General features: G+C 42.0%; 1 long non-coding RNA gene across 1 annotated transcript; it reads right to left on the bottom strand.

Moving 5' to 3' along the window:
* Window positions 1-803: 803 nt before the first annotated feature.
* On the bottom strand, window positions 804-1,282 carry LOC128417866 (uncharacterized). The gene is made up of 2 exons (XR_008331575.1): window positions 1,089-1,282; window positions 804-930 (listed from the first exon to the last, which is right to left on the bottom strand). It is a non-coding gene; the product is annotated as an uncharacterized LOC128417866 (long non-coding RNA).
* Between the last annotated feature and the right edge of the window lie 19,466 nt (window positions 1,283-20,748).

The raw sequence follows: 20,748 nt of genomic DNA, 5'->3' as shown, positions 1-20,748 counted from the left end.
AGCTACCTGTGAAACGATTGGTCAGTTCATGGAAGACATGTCTATCGCTCAGTTGGGTTGCCAGTTGTGAAACTAGAATGTCCACAACATCATCCAAGTGACATCAGTGAGCATTTCAATTTCAAACATTCTGATTATTTCTACTTTTAGTTAAGTATTTTTTATTTATTTACTTGATTTAGGGGGGGCTGCTGACCACCTGGTGCGCGCGCACACACACACACACACACACACCAACTGCGCCCATGACCTCCAGTGGCAAATGAATGGATGAATCAAATGACCTTGCTCGTGAAACAACAGGGAAGGACAGAAGTGAAGAGACATTACTATCTCATTTCTTCAAAAAGAATGCCATTGCCCGCCCCTGAAACCTTATTGAATCAGAGATACACCTCCTTCTTATCCAATTAGCCAGATTCTCACTGGCCTCACAGCATTTCACCATCAGCGCAGATGAGAATTCCTCACCTGAAAATTCAGAGCCAGCCCTATCCATCTCCAGGGCACTGGGCTGCTCAAAAATGAAATGAATTTGAGGCTCATTCTTCCAGGCCAGGGGATGGACTTTACACTTTTGGCAGCAATGCCTGACATTGGTTGCCTCCTCCTTCATCTCTGCAAAGCTCATTTTTGCTTAAGAAACACATCCTCCATGCTTTAAATGACTCATCATTGGCATGCCTCTTTGTTAAGAGTTCCCAAAGCTTTTGCAACCCAACGGAGTGAAAAGTTGAGAAACTGTGACTGTAATGTCTCCATGCTCTGTATCACTGCACTGTACTCAAGGCAGCCGACACCTCCAGGCTTGACATGAATTTATTGTCATGAGCAGCTTGCAGAGAGTGCAGCAAAGGAGCTGGAGGAACTGATAACATCTTGTCAAAACATCCTCCAGAACTTGGATATGTCCTCATTCTGAATGTGCCCCTGAAATGAAAGGCAAGCCATATCACCTGAAGCATTTAAACTGGCCTGACAACAATGTTTTGAAAATAATCCAGCCTGGGGAGGGATGGTCCCCTGTGATTCTGAACCTTCCCGGATAATGATAGAAAATTCAGAAACCACTAAGAAATTCTACTTACTTTTTAAAAGGTACAATGATTTTCTGTACACTTCCGTTCCCTCTCTTATTAATCAGTACAGCTCTCTAACACTGTAAGTCTCTAGCTAATAAAATGACACTCTAACTAATGATATAACTCTGTTATGCAGTAACTCTCTAATGCAATAACTCCCTGACTCTCTGTCTGCCTCCCTCTGCTTTCTCTGTCTTCGAACTCCCCTCAAAGATATGCTTTCACCAAAGACCTGTGGCAAGTCACCCAGCTGGATGACGTGTGACAATGAAAGCTATGTTACTGTTACTTTGCAACCTTGCTCAGCAGTGGTCTTCTTAATAGTAGTTTTGCATAGCTTTCAGTGGATCTTTATTTTTATTTACCTAAAAGAACTCTAGACCACCCTTCTTCTTGTGATGCCCAGTGCAGTGTCCAATCATAAAAATATGATATAAGAAATCAGCATAATATCCTTCAAACAAAAATAATACAAAACTGTTGAAGTAGGACTGAGGACAGCCACACAATCCCTGGGGAAATGAAAATTGTGTAACCTGGTGACAGAAAGATTGTAGTGTAGTTAAGTATTCCACATGGTTTCTGCCTGCTGATGGAGATATTAAAACAATGAACACATTTTGTGCACATTCCAGGTTGATTCTTTTTGGCACCCAGAATACTTTGCATTTGATGGGTCTGAGACTGTTGCAATAGTGGTTTGAAGACAGTTTACAGCAGGCAGGTCCTCCAGCTGTTTTGGGACTACAATTCCCATCATCCCTGACCACTGGTCCTGTTAGCTAGGGATGATGGGAAACAGCTGGAGGGCCAAGTTTGGCCATGCCTAGTTTACAGTAAGGAATTGGTTGGAACTTTTCAATCAAAATCAAAGCAGTTTATCTACATCTGCCCAGGAAAGGTACATGTCTCAGTGATGAAGCCACATACATTGCATGCAAAAGGTCTCAGCATCTCCAGGTAAGCCTCCACCTGAAACCCCAGAGTCCTGCTTCCCACCAGTGTAGCCAATGCTGCATCTAGCTCAGCAAACATCTGGATCAGCATAAAGCAGCTTTGTATATTCCTGTCTGCTGTCTTCAAAGTTTGATTTTAGTTGCCCCAACAAGACACCAGTGTTCCCAGTGTCTCTGTTCTTTTCAGTACAATTTTTTTTCTTCACAGTTTGCTTTCAAACTTCCTTTTTCTTCTTTATACATCTGTGTATTTAACTTCTGCATCTTCCATTCTTGTACTCCAAGTATTTTGTTTGTGTGTGTGTGTGTGTGTGTGTGTGTGTACTTGTTGGTCAATAAACAAGCACAAAGTGCATATCACATCAGATTTGATCGGCAGAAATCCCCTTTAACGTGTGCAACAAAATTCTCTGTCTGCTCGTATTATTAATTATGAATCTCCTTTTACACATATGTTTGAAGGTGATAGCTAGTCATATCATAAAACCAGCTAAAAGTTTTTTTTTAAAAAAAGTACAAAACAACTGGAAATGGGTTTAAAATAATAAAAAATTAACACCTAAGACAAGAGACCTTCTCATCCAACAGGGGAGGAATTAATGGAATGTCAGAGATTTTTACATACATATACCTCAGTTATCTGACGTATGTCAGTTTTGTGTGTATTATATAGTTGAGCGCCAACAATCCACTACAAAGTGGCACATAGCCCTTGGACACTTTGCCAAGCACATGAACTTTCTCAGTATGTGCATGATCTGGGAGCTCGTGACCTCCAATTGGAGCCCTGAGAAAAAAACTTTTGATTTGATTCATTATCCTCACTGAGGCCTTGTTCTCACAAATAGCATATGAGGTCATAAATCTGTGTCTGAACTGTACCAGTTCAGACTGCCAGTGTGGGTTCACATGAACGAACACTGTCTCTGAATTAAAAAATAAAAGTAAATCATGGACAGCGAAAACTGGATATCGGGAAGAAGGATTCTAGCCTAGCCATCTTCCTGACGTGCTAGCTTTATTGTGTATTGCAATTCTTTCTTTTTTCATAATGATAACATTCCATCATGTGGATTTGAAGTGGTCAAGGCCAAGACATGCATTTAGCAACTGAGGTGCTCTGTTAGTGGCTGGAATAGCATTCCAAGAGAAAAGGAATTGCCAAATTTCATAATAAGGTTTGGTCATTTATTTTCATTAGTCTATTAGAACAATTTTGATTATCCTCTTTTTTTGGTAGAAAACAGTAAAAGCTGGTTAAAAGCCATTAATTACCAACACCCTAGCCATAATTTAGTTTTCCTGAGAAAGTTCCAATCCTCCTTGGAAGTAATGAAGCAATAGATGATGATCATACTGGACAATTCTTTTCTCAGTTATAATGCAATGTCCCTTAAAAAGTTACTTTCCAAAGTTTCCCTCTTCCCCCTACATAGGAAAAAGACCACACATTTGGTAAGTTAAAAAATGGTTTCCTTACAAACTCCTCAAAGGTCAGGTTCATGTGCTTCAGAAAAGTTGCACAGGCAGTAAAACTTAACTTAGTTACAAAGTGGTGACAGTTTCAATATTATACTTAAAGGAACACAATATTGGCTTGTGAGAGCCGTGCAGTTGAGCTGAAGCAACCAGCTCAAACCTTTTCACATGCTGAGCTTCTCAGATAGACTGAGAAGAACAAAGGCTTGATTACTTAGTTCCTCCCAAGTGAACCGAAGTGGACATAGCTAAGCCTGGCTGGACAGCTTACTCTGTGGTATTAACCTCTTCATGCATCAATTAGACTTAAGCATGTTGATTATATGAGGCTGGTTATCCCAGAAGTCTCAGTTAGTTTCATGAGACTTATTCCCAGGTAATGCTGTGTAGGTTTACAATCTTAGTCCTAGGTAAGTGGTCATAGGATTTCACCCTTATTAGAGGGGAAATCCTTCTTTTAAAGTACTTTAGGCTGCAGCCCTAGACACAATTGACTGAGAGTAAGACTCACTGAATTCATTGGGACATGACTGACTAGATATCCATAGGACTCCTCTGTTATTAGCTTAAACCAACGGCCATTTTTAACTACCTTTTTTTTTTTTAATTTCTCTGCCTGGAAAAAGAATTCTCCTAATAGATTATACAATACATATATTGTATATTTTGTAACCATTAATTAAGGCAAGTGTAGATTTATAGCTAGATAAAAAGCACGTAATTTTATAATAGCGCTTAATATCCAAGTGTCATATTAAAGCACCTTAAGAGTGTGCCTAAATTTTATGTGTGTTGACATAAAAGAGAATGTGGCTAGGATCAAATTTTAATAGTTTAATTAATGTGATCTATTTCTCTCTTCAGATTATTTCCCTCATAGCTGTTTGAGTTTCATTGCATTATTTCCCATCCGGTATGCAAATAGATTTGATAGAAATGTCAAACTAAGTGTCCTTGTGGAATTGCAAATGATAGTGAAAAGGAAGACTTGGTCCTTGTATGTCTCTATACTGCAGAGTGCTTGGATGAAGGAGGGGCTGCCTCCCAAACCAACCTTATTGTATGGCTTGGTGAAGAAAGAACTAAGCCAATTTATGTGATCTACCAAACAGGCTATATTTCCTGGTGAAATTTGTCGAGTGCTGTTACCAAGTACAGTCATACCTTATGTTACGTTTGCTTCATGATACGTTTTTTCAGGTTGCGTCCCACAGCGACCCGGAAGTACCGGGAAGGGTTACTTCCGGGTTTCGCCGCTCACGCATGCACAGAAGCACTAAATTGCACTTCGCGCATGCACACAAGCGCCAGATCGCACCGCGCACATGTGCAGATACAGCGCTTCAGGTTGTGGGCTTTTCATGTTGCGAACGGGCCTCTGGAACGGATCCCATTCACAACCAGAGGTACCACTGTATTAGTGATTACACTGACTATTGTCAACAGAAGCCTTTCCAGCATTGCTGCTTTCTACACATGATTGTGGTATACCCACGCAGAAGTGTAAGCTGATAAACTGCAGAGATATTAGAGTGGAATGTACCTCTGGGAGGATCATGTGTTTGGATCCTACCTTATATTAAAATATCTGCAAACAGAGCACAGAAGGCAAATGGAAGGGCTGGAATCTTTCTCCCTGCTATTCTGTTTTCCTGTTTGCTAAGAGTTTTGTGCAAGGAGAAGTATGCAAAAGTGGTATCTCCCCACATGCTATTTGAAATGGTACAGTCCATTTTGATCACCTCGTTCAGTTGCTGAAAGCAGAGGTTTTCAACCTTTTTGAGTCCATCTCTCCCTTGACCAACTGCATTCTTTCTGTGGCATCCCTTAGGGGCTCAGAAGCCCTTGCCTGCAGAGCTGGCAGCCCCATGCCCCCTTTTTAACACCCTCCCTTGTGGAGTGTTCCCTCAGCCTCCTCTCCCCTCTCCTTGGGAGTTCTCTGGACAGCTGCAGCTGCTGCCCCTGGTATCTGAGCTGCTCCCCCATCCCAAATAGAGGTGCCTCCTCACATTGCCCCACAGGGGCCTGGGAAGCACCCCCTGGCCAGCCCCAAAGGCACCATTCGCCTGGGGAGCTTGTAGCCAAGGTTGCTGCAACAAATAGCTGTGCAAGCCTTTGGGAGGGCATCAGAGGAAGGAGGGAAGGAAAGAAGGACAGAGGACAGTGTTGCTTGCAGGACCCCTGACCATCATTCAAGGCAACCAAGGGTGCCATGGCGCACTGGTTGAAAACCACTGACATAAAGTGTACCAAGAAGCTTAGTTTAAGCAAAAGTTGTCACTGGGTTTTAAAAGTTGTTCTCATTGTTTAACAGGGATTTGTCTCTCAGTTAGCTGATATGCAACAATCAAGTTGGTGTCTCGAGTCCTCAGCGATGGCATAACTAGTTTTTCTGTCAAAGCACACATTGATCTGTAGAACGAGCAGATGACTTGGGTGATTGACCCAACCACTTTAAAGTGCCCTCTTCCTGCTAAATATAGCCCATTTTGCCTCCTGGTATATCGGGCAGCTTGAGACAACAAAGTGTTAGTAGTAGCGGTAGTTGACACCCATCTGTCATGAGAGACAATGGAGTGCTCCTCCAGGGGTGAAATCAAACCACTGGAGAATCACAGCACCTGCTGTGGCCGCAGAGACTGGTAACTCATAGGTGCTGCCTCCCATGTTGTTTTTGCTGTGTTAGCAGCACAAACAACAACACTTTTGTCCACCTTTGCTTCTCCCCACTTAGGTCTCTCACTTAGCTCTCACCTGTGGCTCTTAGAAGCTGTCAGCATTTGACAATGGCCACACCATGGGAAAAGGCTTCGACTGGCCAGCTAAACTAAGGGAGGGTAGCCAGTTGGTCTCAATCCCTTGGAGAGTTAGAGACTTCCCCTGCCTGTGGAGACAGACTCTGGTAGATACAGTGGACGAGACCAATATTGGGTGCAACTCTCAATTAGTGGTAGTATTTTATTTATATACTGAGTAATGCCAGGTTTCAGAAATGAGCTTCAGTTATAGTAGTCTGAGGATGTGGACAAATTGCTCGGGGACATACAGCAGTGGTGTTGTAGAGCAGGGACAGGAAGGGACAAAGAGTCCCCACTTAGTTCACAGCAGGGACAATGATGCCATCTCTTAGAGTGCTATTTGCTAGTCTTCTGCATGCCGAATTCTCACAGAGGAACCCACCAAATAAGCCCTATACGGCCTAGGACCCTCGTACCTACGGGACCGCCTCTCCTGGTATGCCCCACAAAGAAACCTACGGTCTGCAAATAAAAACATCCTGAAGGTCCCAGGCCTCAGAGAGGTTAGGCTGGCCTCAACTAGAGCCAGGGCCTTCTCGGCTGCGGCTCCAATCTGGTGGAACGCTCTGTCAGAAGAGACTAGGGCCCTGCGGGACTTGACATCTTTCCGCAGGGCCTGCAAGACAGAGTTGTTCCACCAGGCCTTTGGTCAGGGTGCAGCCTGACTCCCTCCTCTGGCAACCTGCACAGAGTTTTGCTTAATGGTTGCCATTAACTTGATTTTAATTAATTTTTATAATGAAATATTTTTAGAATGTTGGTTTATTTGATTGTTTGATTATTTGATTGTTGTTAGCCGCCCTGAGCCCGGCTTCGGCTGGGGAGGGCGGGATATAAATAAAAATTTATTATTATTATTATTAACAAAGGAAGAGGCTAATTGCATCAGCATACAATTGCTATAGGTCCTAAAAAATCCCAAAGCCCCTTTATTATGACCAACCCAAAATGTTACACAATAGTGAGAAAACCGGGTTTTTTCATCAGGCTGGATGTTAAAGCAAACCAGGAGGAGGGGTGTGAGAAAAAGATAGCTTGGTAATGAAACCACAAGGTATGCATTGGTCAAAATGCATTTTTGTTGTATGTTCTTAGAAAGGGGCATTGCTACAGGGATTGGCATGCTTGCACTTCAGAATTTACCGCTACATCCCTGGGATGCAGTCTACCACTTGTCCACATGACTTTTTCCTTCTTAATTGATCTCATGTAATTGAGGAGAGATAACCAGCTGTGTTTAAGAGGTAATTATTGCCTCATTATGAGCAGGAGTAATCATTTATTTATTTTGATTCCATTTGTGAAGTGCTCCCCATAAAACATATTGAAGTTATTTCGCAGTGAAAACACCATCATTTAAAAGGAGGGTCGTGTCCGTACTCCTTATAGAGCCTGATTTGGACGTAGATGATTATAAAAGCTAACAACCTATCTCAAATTGGACAGCGTATTTGAATGGTTGCTACACAACTCCATAACTTCTGCATGAAACTGATTATCTGGACCCATTTCAATCTGGTTTTATTGTCTGCTTGTATTGTCTCAGTGAATCGCCTGAGAAGGGAGAACATCAGGAAGTGATGTTGGTGGTCTTGGCTCTGTCAGTAGTTTTAAATTCTGTTTCGCCATGGTACACTTCTGGATCACCTGTCCAGGAAGGGGGTAGAGGGTACAGTTTTATGGTAGTGCCATCCCTACCTGATTGATAGGTGGTAGAAAAGACGCCTGCTTCTTGGAAGAAAAGCAATGACAAACCTAGACAGCATCTTAAAAAGCAGAGACATCACCTTGCCAACAAAGCTCCGTATAGTTAAAGCTATAGTTTTCCAAGTAGTGATGTATGGAAGTGAGAGCTGGACCATAAAGAAGGCTGATCGCCAAAAAATTGATGCTTTTGAATTATGGTGCTGGAGGAGACTCTTGAGAGTCCCATGGACTGCAAGAAGATCAAACCTATCCATTCTGAAGGAAATCAGCCCTGAGCGCTCACGGGAAGGACAGATCCTGAAGCTGAGGCTCCAATACTTTGGCCACCTCATGAGAAGAGAAGACTCCCTGGAAAAGACCCTGATGTTGGGAAAGATGGAGGGCACAAGGAGAAGGGGACGACAGAGGACGAGATGGTTGGACAGTGTTCTCGAAGCTACCAGCATGAGTTTGACCAAACTGCGGGAGGCAGTGGAAGACAGGAGTGCCTGGCGTGCTCTGGTCCATGGGGTCACAAAGAGTCGGACACGACTAAATGACTAAACAACAACAAGAAGGTGGGCTGGCAGACGTTAGTTTGGATTTTGCTATTGTGTTCAGCAGGTTCCGTGCTGTTGCCTCTGCTATCCAATATCTGTATGAAATGGGAGATGAGAGAAGGGCTGAGGTGTCTATGTTGATAACAAGCAGCTGTATTTCTCCTTTACTTCAGAATCAGGTGGGATGCTATTGCGTTGAACATGTACCTGGACTGGAAGAGGGCTAATAATACAAAAAAATCTTTCCATGCAAAACAGAGATCTGCTATTTAACAGTTCAGTAGTTTCAGGAGGTGGTATTACTAATTCTGCACAGGGTTGCACGTCTCCTTAAGGAATAAGCTTCTTATTTAAGAGTGCTACTAGATCTGGCCCTTAATTTGGATGCCCAGATGGTATCTGTGGCATGGATGGCCATCCATTGGCTTAGGCTGGTTTTCCAGTTACAGTCTCTCCTAGATAGATCTAACCAAACAGCACCCATCTTTAAAAATGTGATCTTGCCTCTACTGCACTTCCAGACTCAATTCAATGTGCTAGTTTAACCTTTAAACCCCTAATTTACTTGAGGCAAGGATACTTAATAGACCATCTTCTCCCATATGAACCTGCCTAAAACTTAAGACCTGCATTAGAGTTCTGTCTTCAGTTACTCCTATAAACTGAGGTTAAGGGAGTAGCAACTGTATCATTTGAGTATTGAGCTTTCATGAGAAGTAAAAGGAATTCCAACTCTTCTGTCTTTTAGAAAATACATCTACTGTAGTGCCCTTTCTGTTCACCAAGACCTTTAGTGTTTTGTGTTTGTGTGTGTGTTTGCTTGCTTGCCTGCCTTTTTATAATTTCTATTATTGTGCTGATTTTGATTCCATTTGAACTTTCCTTCTGCTGCCATTTTATAGACTTGTTCATAAGCCACTTTGGATGTTGTTTCAACAGAAAAGCAGGCTATAAATATTTGCAGTAGTTCACAATGAGTACAGTTGTGCTGTAATAATATTTACTTAACAATGCATATGATTATGTTGTAATAATATAATTATATACAAGTTTTCCGAATGCCACACACACACACACACACACACACACACACACACCTGGTATAAAGCAGTTTCTTATTTCCTAACCTAGAAAGCTGAAATGTTTTCCTCCTAGAGGAGCTACTCCAACCCCTTGTATCATTTCGGCTGCCTCTTTTCTATATAATTTCCCAGCATTATTATAAACAAGAAAAGTATGCAATATCCTAAATGTGGCCACACCAACATCAGTATAAAGATGATATGATACCTACCATAAATACTACAAAAGGAAATATGTACTTCTTCCTAAAGGGGCATATATTTGCCATGTCCTGAACTACTTATTTTGCAAATTGTAAGCAACTCTTTAAAGGGACACGGGTTTCGCTGTGGGTTAAATCACAGAGCCTAGGACTTGCCAATCAGAAGGTCGGTGGTTCGAATCCCCGCGACGGGGTGAGCTACCATTGCTCGGTCCCTGCTCCTGCCAACCTAGCAGTTCAAAAGCACATCAAAGTGCAAGTAGATAAATAGGTACCGCTCTGGCGGGAAGGTAAACAACATTTCCGTGCGCTGCTTTGGTTTGCCAGAAGCGGCTTAGTCATGCTGGCCACATGACCCGGAAGCTGTACGCCAGCTCCCTCGGCCAGTAAAGCGAGATGAGCACCGCAACCCCAGAGTCAGTCACAACTGAACCTAATGGTCAGGGGTCCCTTTACCTTTACCTTTAAGCAACTCTTTATCACTTCCCAAAGTAACCTTACCTATCTCAGAACTGTCTTCTAGCATCTAAGGAAAATTGGGCAAAGGTATGGCCTACTACGAGAGGGTGGTAATGTAGAACTGAATGTCATCGAAGGAGGAAAAATATGCAGTCATGCCATTGTTTGTACTGCCAATAGAGTGCTTAAACTCACAAGATCAGGAAGTGCTAATCAAGGAAGAAGAAAATGCTTCTTGGCTGGGATGGAATGATAGAAAAACAGACACCAGGGGAGAACTCATTGAAATAACTTCCACATGATGTCACTAGCCCCATCTTCATGTAACAGTGAGCCATATGGCTTAGCATGATCAAGCCAAGCGCTTGTTTGTTGTTGTTAGCAGCTGTCTGTCTCGGGAGACAATGGAAGAGTGCGCCTTTGGCAGTGAAGTCAAACTGTTGGAAGGTTGCAGTGCCTGCTGTGGAGTCCAATATGGGAGGTACATATTTTAATTGCAGGTGGGACAGATGAAGGCGTCTGGTTTTGCAGCTACAGGTGCACCATGGCTTTTCTTCTCTCTGCACTAATTCCTCCGCTGGTCACTGCTCTGGATACCAGACCTGATTTTCTGCCTCCGGGCCCTGCTATCATCTGCAAGGGAATCCCACAAAACAGGGTTCATGTTGCCAGCCTTCATGTCAAGTTTGCAGACACCTTGGTCTGCCAACAAGCCTAGTAGCAGGTTGGCACTTTATTGACCAGAGGCTGCCTGGTTTAAGGAAGACAGTAACTGACCAGTGACACACGATGATCTCTCCCAGTGACAAAGGCAGCCTGTAGGTCTCGTACCTTCTGCCAATCAGGTTGAACTTATAACTCATAACTGCTGCCTGCCTCTTGTTTTTGCTGCACCGAAGTGACTTCTCTGGGGCACAAGCCTTGGCAGTGTTTATGGAAGTCCTGGGCTGCCCAGACAACAAGAGACCCCTCTCTCAGTCTCACTGATTTGTTCCAAAGGAAAGGAAAGCAATACATTTGGCAACCACAGGAGTTGCTGGAAGGAGGCATGCAAAGTGCCCTTTTCTTCTCCCAAATTTGTCCCGTAAGGCAGTGGATATGGATTATTCCTCAGGGTTTACCCCTGAAGTCTTTCTCATGAATGGGTATAGCTGCAAGGCAGCGGAGGTTTAAGCTCAGAGTTTTCTTTCTCCTAGATGGGCTTTCTTCCCAGGTCAATGAGCCCCATCTGCCCTTCATTTCCCTCAACAGCACATGCAGTAACTGCCTTCCTGACCTTTGGACCCACCGTTGATCTCGTCTGCTCAATTTGCCAGAGCCTGTCTTCACATTGCAGGGGATAGACAAGCCCCCAATTCACTGAGGGTTTACGACCTATCCCAACCTGGTTTAGCTGGCCATTCCCAGGGTGTGGCTACTGCCACAAGCTACCAGCTTCTATCTAGGAGCCACAAATGGGAGCTGAGTGCAGGGTGAGGACCAAAGGTGGAAAACCTACTCCAGAAGGAGCACGACATGTCCCCCACCTCCCCTAACACCACATGCACTCCAGCATGTCTGCAATATCTAGGCATTAATTTATGGTGAGAGTGAGCATCTCTCTTGTTCTGGAGAAGTTTTAATTTCTTTCTGTGTGTGTGTTGTTTGATAAAATTACTCCTCCCCTAACACCCCATACACCCCAGAGTGCTTGCTTATGCTGCTTAAATTGTGTCTGCCGTGTTCCAGCACTCATTGTTTGTTTCACTTGAAGCAGTTCACAAGAGGAAGCCAAGAACAAAACCTTGGCTTTTTCTGTCATGTTTTATCTGTAAAGGAAGCAACCCATGAGCACTAGTTCACACGTACTGCTAGGCAAGCATGGGTGTCTGTATCCTTCCCACTTGCCCAAAGTAGAAGTGGTGCAGAAGTTATTTAAATAAGGTGTTCCTCGTTCATGGTAAGCTGTAATTCTTTTGTAACTATGGTTTACAGTAGCATGTAAATGAGGTAATTGGTTCTCTTTGGGGAGGAACAGTTTATGTATTTGTGTATTAACATGCATGTAAACAGAAAACAAGAATAAAGAACTCATCAATAACACAGCTACAGAAATACCAAATGCCTTTTGCTCCTGGGAATATAGTAGTGTTGCTTTTGCCTGCTACACCCAAAAGCCTATTTGAATGGCTAACATTTTTCATGACAAGGGCCCCAGTTCTAAAATTAGCATAATTATAGTATCAAAATCTGTCCCTTTGTGGCCTTCACGCTGTTATTTTCCCATAGTAAAATATGCCAAGCCCTCAAGTACACTGTTTGAAGTCACATGTTACATGAAATAATAATAAACCCTTTATGGGTGCCTTAGACAGTTTTGAATGGGTGGATTCTTAGTTAACCTACAAGGACACTTTGATATTCTTCATTAGATTGCAGAGACTGTAGATTTGATTTGCTCATGATGCAACAGCATTTCACCCATGGGGGGAAAAAACCAGCATGTCCACAACATGACTCTGCCCTAGCTGTATCCAATCTATTTCTACGCTATATTGTTACCAGTTAAAATTGGGCTTGTTCTTCAGTTTCCCCCATTTTCCAACTGAAAGGGGAAGGGAACAGATAAGCTTCATTTTAATTTGTTCTGGCAATTATTGGAAAGTTCCCACTGTGAGGGAAGCCATTGCCTATTGGTGTGGAAGGACGCTCACCCGTACAGAACCCAAACAAAAGGAGAAGCTGCTTTTCTACAAGTGTATTCAGGCATGTATCGACATATTGGCTAAAGAACCAGCCCATTCGAATCCTAATGGGAAAAAGAGAGAGAGAGGGAGGGAGGGAGGGAGAGAGAAGGAAAGAGAGAGGAGAACCTTAAAAAGAAAAGAATAAAAGCTATCAAGGGAGAGCCAAAATTGGAGAGATGAGCACAAATTGTGAGCTGGCGCGATGAGGGTAGGATCCGTTTTGTGTATTTACCTCCGTAGATTACTGTAATGCTTTTGTATGTTATTTATAGATAAATGAATTATTCTATTATTACTGATAAAGGTTACTGTAAGATTAATTTGAGAGTGTGAATAGAAGAAAAGTCTGTTTGGAAGGCAGGCTACAAGTTGGCTTCTTCCAATTTTTTTTCTTTCAACAAATCAGAATTCCACATTAATTCAATCTTTTTAAAAGCGCATGTAAGGATAATATATTTCTGAGCTTTCTAAAATATAATTCTGGCAAAATCCAAGTATTTTACTTTATTAAAAAGCCTTGAAATAGTCAAAAGGTGAAGCAAATATATTGGATGATTATGAAGAAAGGAACAGGTTATTTAAGAAATCGCTGAGGCTGCAGTTCTTTTTAAATTGGCATGCGAGTGCTGTTAAAAAGTGTGATGACAAGGGTAGGTTTTTCCTTTAGAGCTCCCCCCCCCCCCACTTCTTCTTCTTATTCTCAGCTCTTAAGTAAAAGAGTGGGGGAAAGGGTTTTGCCAGTGAAATCACTTAAAATTCTTAGTTTGTTCTGTTTCTGCTTGAATTTTCCTTACTTTTTCTGTGTTTAGCAAGTTTGACAATTGGTTCTAGCCATATGACATCCCAAAAGCAGTTGTTAGGGAGAGATGTCAAAGTTAGGTTCATGACATCCAAATAACAGGCCCCCACTGTGCTAATAACATACATTTCAAAGGAAAATCAGTGATGTGAACTGAAAACTAACAAACAGAATATACCTCACTAGGAAAGTGACCTCTTCCAAAAGCTTCTGACGTGACAAGTGAAACTTCAATCAGGCACCTTGTTTAGAAGGATAAGCATTGGAACTGTACCCTTTCCGGGGGGTGGGGAGTTTGTACTATTCTAAAACAGTACAGTGCTTCGTGCCATTGTAACTTAGTACAGCCTCGCTCTTCCTATAAACAAACTATTTCAGTGGGAAACCACTAGTGACTTGACCCTCTGACTTATCCCTTGGTCAAGTTGTGCAAACAGCAATGATTCCGGCTGGGGAAAGAATTTTATGCAGCAGTTACCCAAAAACAAGCAAGAAAAAGCCTGGATGAAATAAAGTTTGATGCTGATGTTAGTAGCTGGTTTGTTAAAGCTTCCAAGAGCCTGGAGGGGAGCAAACCATTTCAGTCCACATTGCTGTTAATGAGAGATTTCTCAGGGAGCCTTACTTAATTAACAACACTTTGAAAGGCAGTTCAGCTGAAATGCTACATTTAGCGAAGTAGGCTAGCTGGACAATAATCAGTGGCATAGCAAGGTCAGGTGGTACCCGGTGCAGAATTTTTTTGTCAAACCTCCTCTCCCCATACGCACACACACATCGACGGCTCGAGGTAGGCTAGGGAGTCGCGGGTGGGCATCATGCCAAATGTCACCCCCCTCAGTGATGACACTAGGGGCGGTCCGCGCCCTGCCCCCATCCTACTCCTCTGACAATAATGCAACTTAAATTGTAGCCACAGAAACAAGCATATACTTGTTTCGGGCTGTGTGTTGGTAAGTACGTTTTTTATACATGAGAAGAATGGCCAAATGCACTTAGAGGGCTGAGTTGTTCTGTTCAATAGATTTGGGAAAGGCCGAATCCTTATATGTGCATCTTCTCAGGAAGGGGTGATAAAAGTTGCATGCGTTGACTTTCCCCTTTTTGCACAATTGTTAGCGGCAGAGGCGAAGTGCCTCTGCTGCATCTAGTCTCCTATACTGCAAGAGGGCTTTTCTGTTATACTGACTGCAGAACTAACTACTGCACAGTTTTCAGTCCAACAGTTTGCTACTGCTGTCTCATCATGAGCGAAATGCAGAGTGGTGTAAGCTATTTTCAACTTGGCTCACGGGCTTGCATCAAGAGTTCTTGGGATGCCCCAGTTTGTTCTTTTTTCAAGTCAAGGCGGGTAGCCGTTATCCTCATCCATGCATTATTCATTCCGGACCATCTTGTCATAAAATGGTGTCCTATTGTTCTCATCCGAGTGGCTTGTGTATCATCAGCATCTTCCTTGTGAATGGCTTCTGTATACCTTGCCTTGTGGCCTTGCTGTATTCAGCATCTAGTGCTTAAAGCAGAAAAAGAGGCCCCCCCAAAAAAATCAGAATAAAAATTCTCTTGTAGGTTCAAGATTATATTTCCTGCCCGAGAGAAGGCAGAATCTTAAATTACAAATGAAACACTCTTTTTCTATCTTTTCTCTCATATATATATATATATATCTTCTATGGGTTAAAGCTACAGTGTGATGATAAAAGGAGAGAATTGCAGAGGCTCCTGCCAGAGAAGCTGTTGAATGAAGTATCTACCTATAACCTCAGCTGCAGCAGTAAGTGACAGGAGCTCAGAGGAAAGGCCAACACAGTGACATGAGTAAAAGAAAAAGGAAGGTATGATACAATGCTATTTTTGTATGGCATGATGTGCTCTGAATCCCCCCTTTTTCCAGAAGGCAACTGGCTGAAATTCTGCCAGCTGTCCAGAAATAAATGGCTTTGGATATAAAATCCAAAAGAAGCTGCAGGTAGTTTTCCTTTTTTAAAAAAACTTTCATGGAAGCTGAGTTTGTGTATATTTGTTCAAATGTAAGTTCCACCATCAGTCTTGTGCCCAAGTAAGTGTGTGCAGATAACTGCAGCCTTAAATGTTCTAAAAGCTTTAAGAATAAAACTGTACAACTTCTGGAACTTTTCAACACGTCATTTCTTTTAATTCAAATTTTTCTTGGAGAGGAAATAGTCAACTAAAACAGATATTTCTATCTATTATCATATGGTAATATCCTTTGGCTTCAGAAATAATATTTAATATGCAAAGTGAAGTCATAATATACAGTATTCTGCTTTATGCAGAATTCAGAGCTACAAAACTTTATTTCAATAGAATACACAAAAATGTTCATCCAAAGTTAGCTGTGCCTAAACCAATATGCCTAAGTTCCTGTTACGGTTTGAAAAGTTAAGTGTGAGTTAATTTTCCTTTTTTTATCTAAACAATACCTGAATTGAAACTCTTGTGTTATGATCACTTTAAGTTCTGAAATTTAAAACATGAATTAATTGGAGCTTAATTATTTAAATGGAGGTTCCTCCATACTTTCAGACAGCCTGTATGTGTTCCACAGTTCCGTTTACAATTCAGATGGAGGAATTTGAGGCAAGTTAACAGTCAGTGGTTGGGACAAAGTCTTTCTGCTTTGGTGTGCTAGGGGGCTATATATAGGAATCAAATTAGATAAGCCAAAAAGCTGAGATCCAGTAGTCCCTGTGCAAGTAGAAAGGCACTCCCACTCACGAAACAAAGGTTCTCGTTTTGTTCAATCCCCCTTCCTGTTTCACTACATAAACCACATTCTGTGCTGTTCCAAAACTCAGGGCATGGGTTACTGTGGCTAGTTTCTCTCTGCCCAGGAGGGGCAGCAGTTGGTATATCAGCCTCACCTCATACGAAAGGCCCCAAACCAACCAGATAATATCCACAGGGTAGTCTGGGAAGATGCATGATGGTGGGAAAAAGTGCTTCTTTACCACTCTATGGGATTCTGGGTTCCTTCAGTCTCACTTGTACGAGCACAGGTTAAGTATCCATACTTCTTCAGTTTTCCACTGCCACCAATTCATTCAGGATGCTTTTGAAATCTCCTAGAAGCATGCATGGCAATTTCAGAACAGGTTGCACTTTAGAAAACAGGGACTGGACAAAAGAAGATCCCAACTGGATTACGTTGTAACGGCTGGACTTGTAAAAGTTCTTGTAAAACTTGTAAAACTTCTACTGTAGATTTAGATTGATTGCAATGACACAAAAAATTCTCCATCTTGCCTTTTGAGTTTAAAGAATTATTTAGCTCACTTAACATCAAAGTAGTCCTTCCAAATAAATATCTGAGTGTTATTTTATCTTGGGGCATGTCTTGTTATGTAGGATATAATCAGACTGATATGGTATTGCATATGGAAGTGTGCTTGCTCTTTTGATATATGCCTCATAGCAAAAGAAAAGAGGGATCTATAACAATGTATGTATTTCTTTGAAGAGAGAGACAAATTACAATGACTGAATGGAGCCCTGCTATGCTAATTAAATGTTAGACACTCGTCTGGTCCTGACATACCGAAATAAATATAAAACAGTTCAGAGAAATGTTTTACTTTCCTATAACTTATGTTTTAGATCTCAATGTGTTATTTTTGTGTTCATTCCTACACTTTCCTATTCAGCTCATGGTAACGAACAGAAATTTTAAAACCTGGTCAAAACATAAAAATGTAACTTGCAATTAGATTAGTCTTGGTTTTGTTTCATTTTTTTTTACTGGGAGATATTTAGGGCCAGGCTTTGGGTATGACATAATTGCAGAATTAGGAGGAGCTCACCAGTAAGGTCGTTAGATGTGCTCTGCCAGTTCCTAATTTTTAAACAGAAGATCCAATCAAGGGACCATTCTCATTGGACTATAAAACCAGCGGGGCACAGAGCCTGAGAAGGCAGTCCCTGAGGGTTGATTCACACACACATATATACACATCACTTGGGTTTCTGACCACTCAATATTTGGATTATGCACTTAAAAATGCAGGTGTGGATTGAACTGAGACATGTATGCAGGCTTACAATGCAGGAAGGGAGCTTAAGAAAGGAATCCAGTAGGAGCTTGTATGTATAAACAGTTGACTAATGATGATGCCTTGCATGTATGATTGAGCCGAGACAGATCATGCAATGGAGACAGAACTTTCAGATCATTTCAGACACACGTGTGTGTTAATGGAGTTGATTCACACAGTCAGCAACCAAATGGTGAGAAATTGTGAGGGTCATGAATATGGCAGCTGAATATGTGAATGGACTCCATTGGATAAGATGGTCCCTGAGGCATGATGCGAAAGTCCAACCTGAGGTGCTGTTGTGTGTGATGGCTTCTATCTCTCTCACACACAGCCATTTATAAATGACATACGTGGATGCATTGTGAAGTATCCCAGAAATTTCTAAAGTCCTGTATAACACATTGCTTATCATTTACTTGAAGTATTTATATACCACCCTATCACTGCACTCTCAGAGTGGTTTATAATAACTTGAACTTAGAGAGACTATTGACAGTAACAAATTGTAGACATCCGCTAAAAATCATCAAGTAAATGAACATAGTTAAGTACTACGTGTGATTTGCAGCCCATCTTTCATATTTTGACAGTGCCAACTTCCATGAGAGATTGAGAAGAAAAGGAGGCTCTTTCATATCTGAGAGACAGAAGTGTACAGAAATATATATTGATTCACTTCTAGTCAAATACTGAGATAAGTACATTCTAGATAATACCAGTGCTGCTGTCTAGACCAGGGGTCTGCAACCCGTGGCTCCGGAGCTGCATGTGGCTCTTTTACACCTTTGCCGCGGCTCCGGGGCGGATACTAGCGAGGGGAGGAGGCGCATTGTGCGCCCTGAGACTCCCCACTGTAGCGGGCGCTGTACTGGCTGTGACATCGCATGGGGGCGGTGCATGCATTAGTCACGCACCATCCCGACGTCGCCTGCCCGCCCACTACATTGTAAGGGGCATGTACGCTGGTCACTGCATTGAAAGGGGGCATGTACGCTAGTCACTGTTTTGAAGGGGAGTGAAGAACACACACACAAAAAAAGGTAACTTGTTAATTTAACGTTTATTTCTATGAGGAGGAGTAATTCTGAGGGGTCAAACAAAGAAATAATAATAAAAAGTGACAAAAAAGTTATTTTTATAATGACGAGTTTTGCGGCTCCCTTTTTTTTTTCCTTCGGAAACGGGTCGAAGTGGCTCTTTTTGTCTTAAAGGTTGCAGACCCCTGGTCTAGACCCATTTTCACACAGTAAGGTTACAATTGACTGATTAACTGTGGGAGAGAAAGGTTAGTGATCTTGTGAATCCACTGGCACGTAAGGCTGCACCTCATTCAGCAAATTAGTATAATCAGCAGAATTAGCAAGTACAACTTTGTCTTGATTTTACTATTTGAAGCTAGCGCAGGCAAGGTGCTATATATTTTGATACTTTCACACAAGAAACTATCTACGTGTAGAAACATAGCAAGTTTGCGAAAGGAAGCCTGATATTTTGTCCTCTTGATTTCAAGTAGTTTTGTTGAAGCACAACTCTAATCCGAGCCCTTGCCTTGCAGGCCTTAACTGAAATAAGGATAAGACTATTGCCAGAGGTTTTACACAAGTGTTGTTGTTTTGAAGATACAACTCTGTTTTCTTGTAATGCTTTACATACCCTTATGGAAGTTCTTTTTATGAGGCCTACGATATTCAATCAAGGTCAGTCTACTATTACTTGAACATCATTACTGGCATATAAATTAATCAAATCCCCATGATTTCTAAATGTCCTGAAGAGATAGAATGAATTTGTTCTATCTTTCTGCAGCTTTTGCCCCTCTTTGCCTTTGCTCATCTGAACAATTTGCTAGTCAGAGCAAGAGCTATATTTCATAATCAGGGACATAGCATTTCTTAAAGAGTAGGGATGCAGGTGGCTCTGTGGTCTAAACTACTGAGCCTCTTGGGCTTGCTGATCAGAAGGTTGGCGGTTCGAATCCCCATGACGGAGTGAGCTCCCATTGCTCGGTCCCAGCTCCTGCCAACCTAGCAGCTCGAAAGCACGCCAAAAAATGCAAGTAGATAAATAGGTACCACTGCTCTGGTTTCAGTGTTCCGTTGCGCCAGAAGCAGCTTAGTCATGCTGGCCACGTGACCCGGGAAAACTGTCTGCAGACAAACGCCGGCTCCCTTGGCTTGTAAAGCAAGACGAGCACCTCAACCCCAGAGTCATCTGCAACTAGACTTAACCGTCAGGGGTCCTTTACCCTTACTTTTATTTCTTAAAGAAGAGGCCCAATTCAGATGTTACAGGCTGTTGGAAACATGTGAAAATGGAGATTGCACTTTAATCCTAACTCTGTTTCATAGACATTTCCAAAATTTAGCACCAAAGAACAAGCAAGTTTAAGATCATAGCAAAGAGATTGCAATCCCATGAATCTCCTGAGTAGAATAAAGCCCCATTGAACTCAATGGGACTTCGCTTTTCCAAAAACCTTCTCTGATACTCTGATACTCAGGTTAGAGGCTATGTTGTGAAACTGCTTGCTTTTAGTTCATATTACTTAGAGGAGGTGGGTGGGATGTCAAACATTCAATAAAATACATGTGTGGTTTTTTAAAAACTCAGTGCTTTCATAATGCATACTTTCATATTGCTGTGAGGAAAAGATTGTGTTTAGGAGTTTTCAGCTCATCTTTCAGAATTCTCAGCCAGCCCTTGGAAAAGGAAGGAATCTTTTCTGAATAAATGCTACAGCTGTCTAATAAAGATGATCACACTGAGGATTACTGTAATACTCCATTAAGGCAGCATACAGTGATCCAGACATTACAATTACATGTCCAGAGTGCATTCCACGCAACACAATGATAATTGTTAG

The sequence above is a fragment of the Podarcis raffonei genome, chromosome 7 (genome assembly GCF_027172205.1).
Source record: "Podarcis raffonei isolate rPodRaf1 chromosome 7, rPodRaf1.pri, whole genome shotgun sequence".
In the NCBI taxonomy this organism is placed as follows: Eukaryota; Metazoa; Chordata; class Lepidosauria; order Squamata; family Lacertidae; genus Podarcis; species Podarcis raffonei.
The sequence above is the reverse complement of the archived record's forward strand: the minus strand, read 5'-3'. Positions and strand labels throughout refer to the sequence as shown.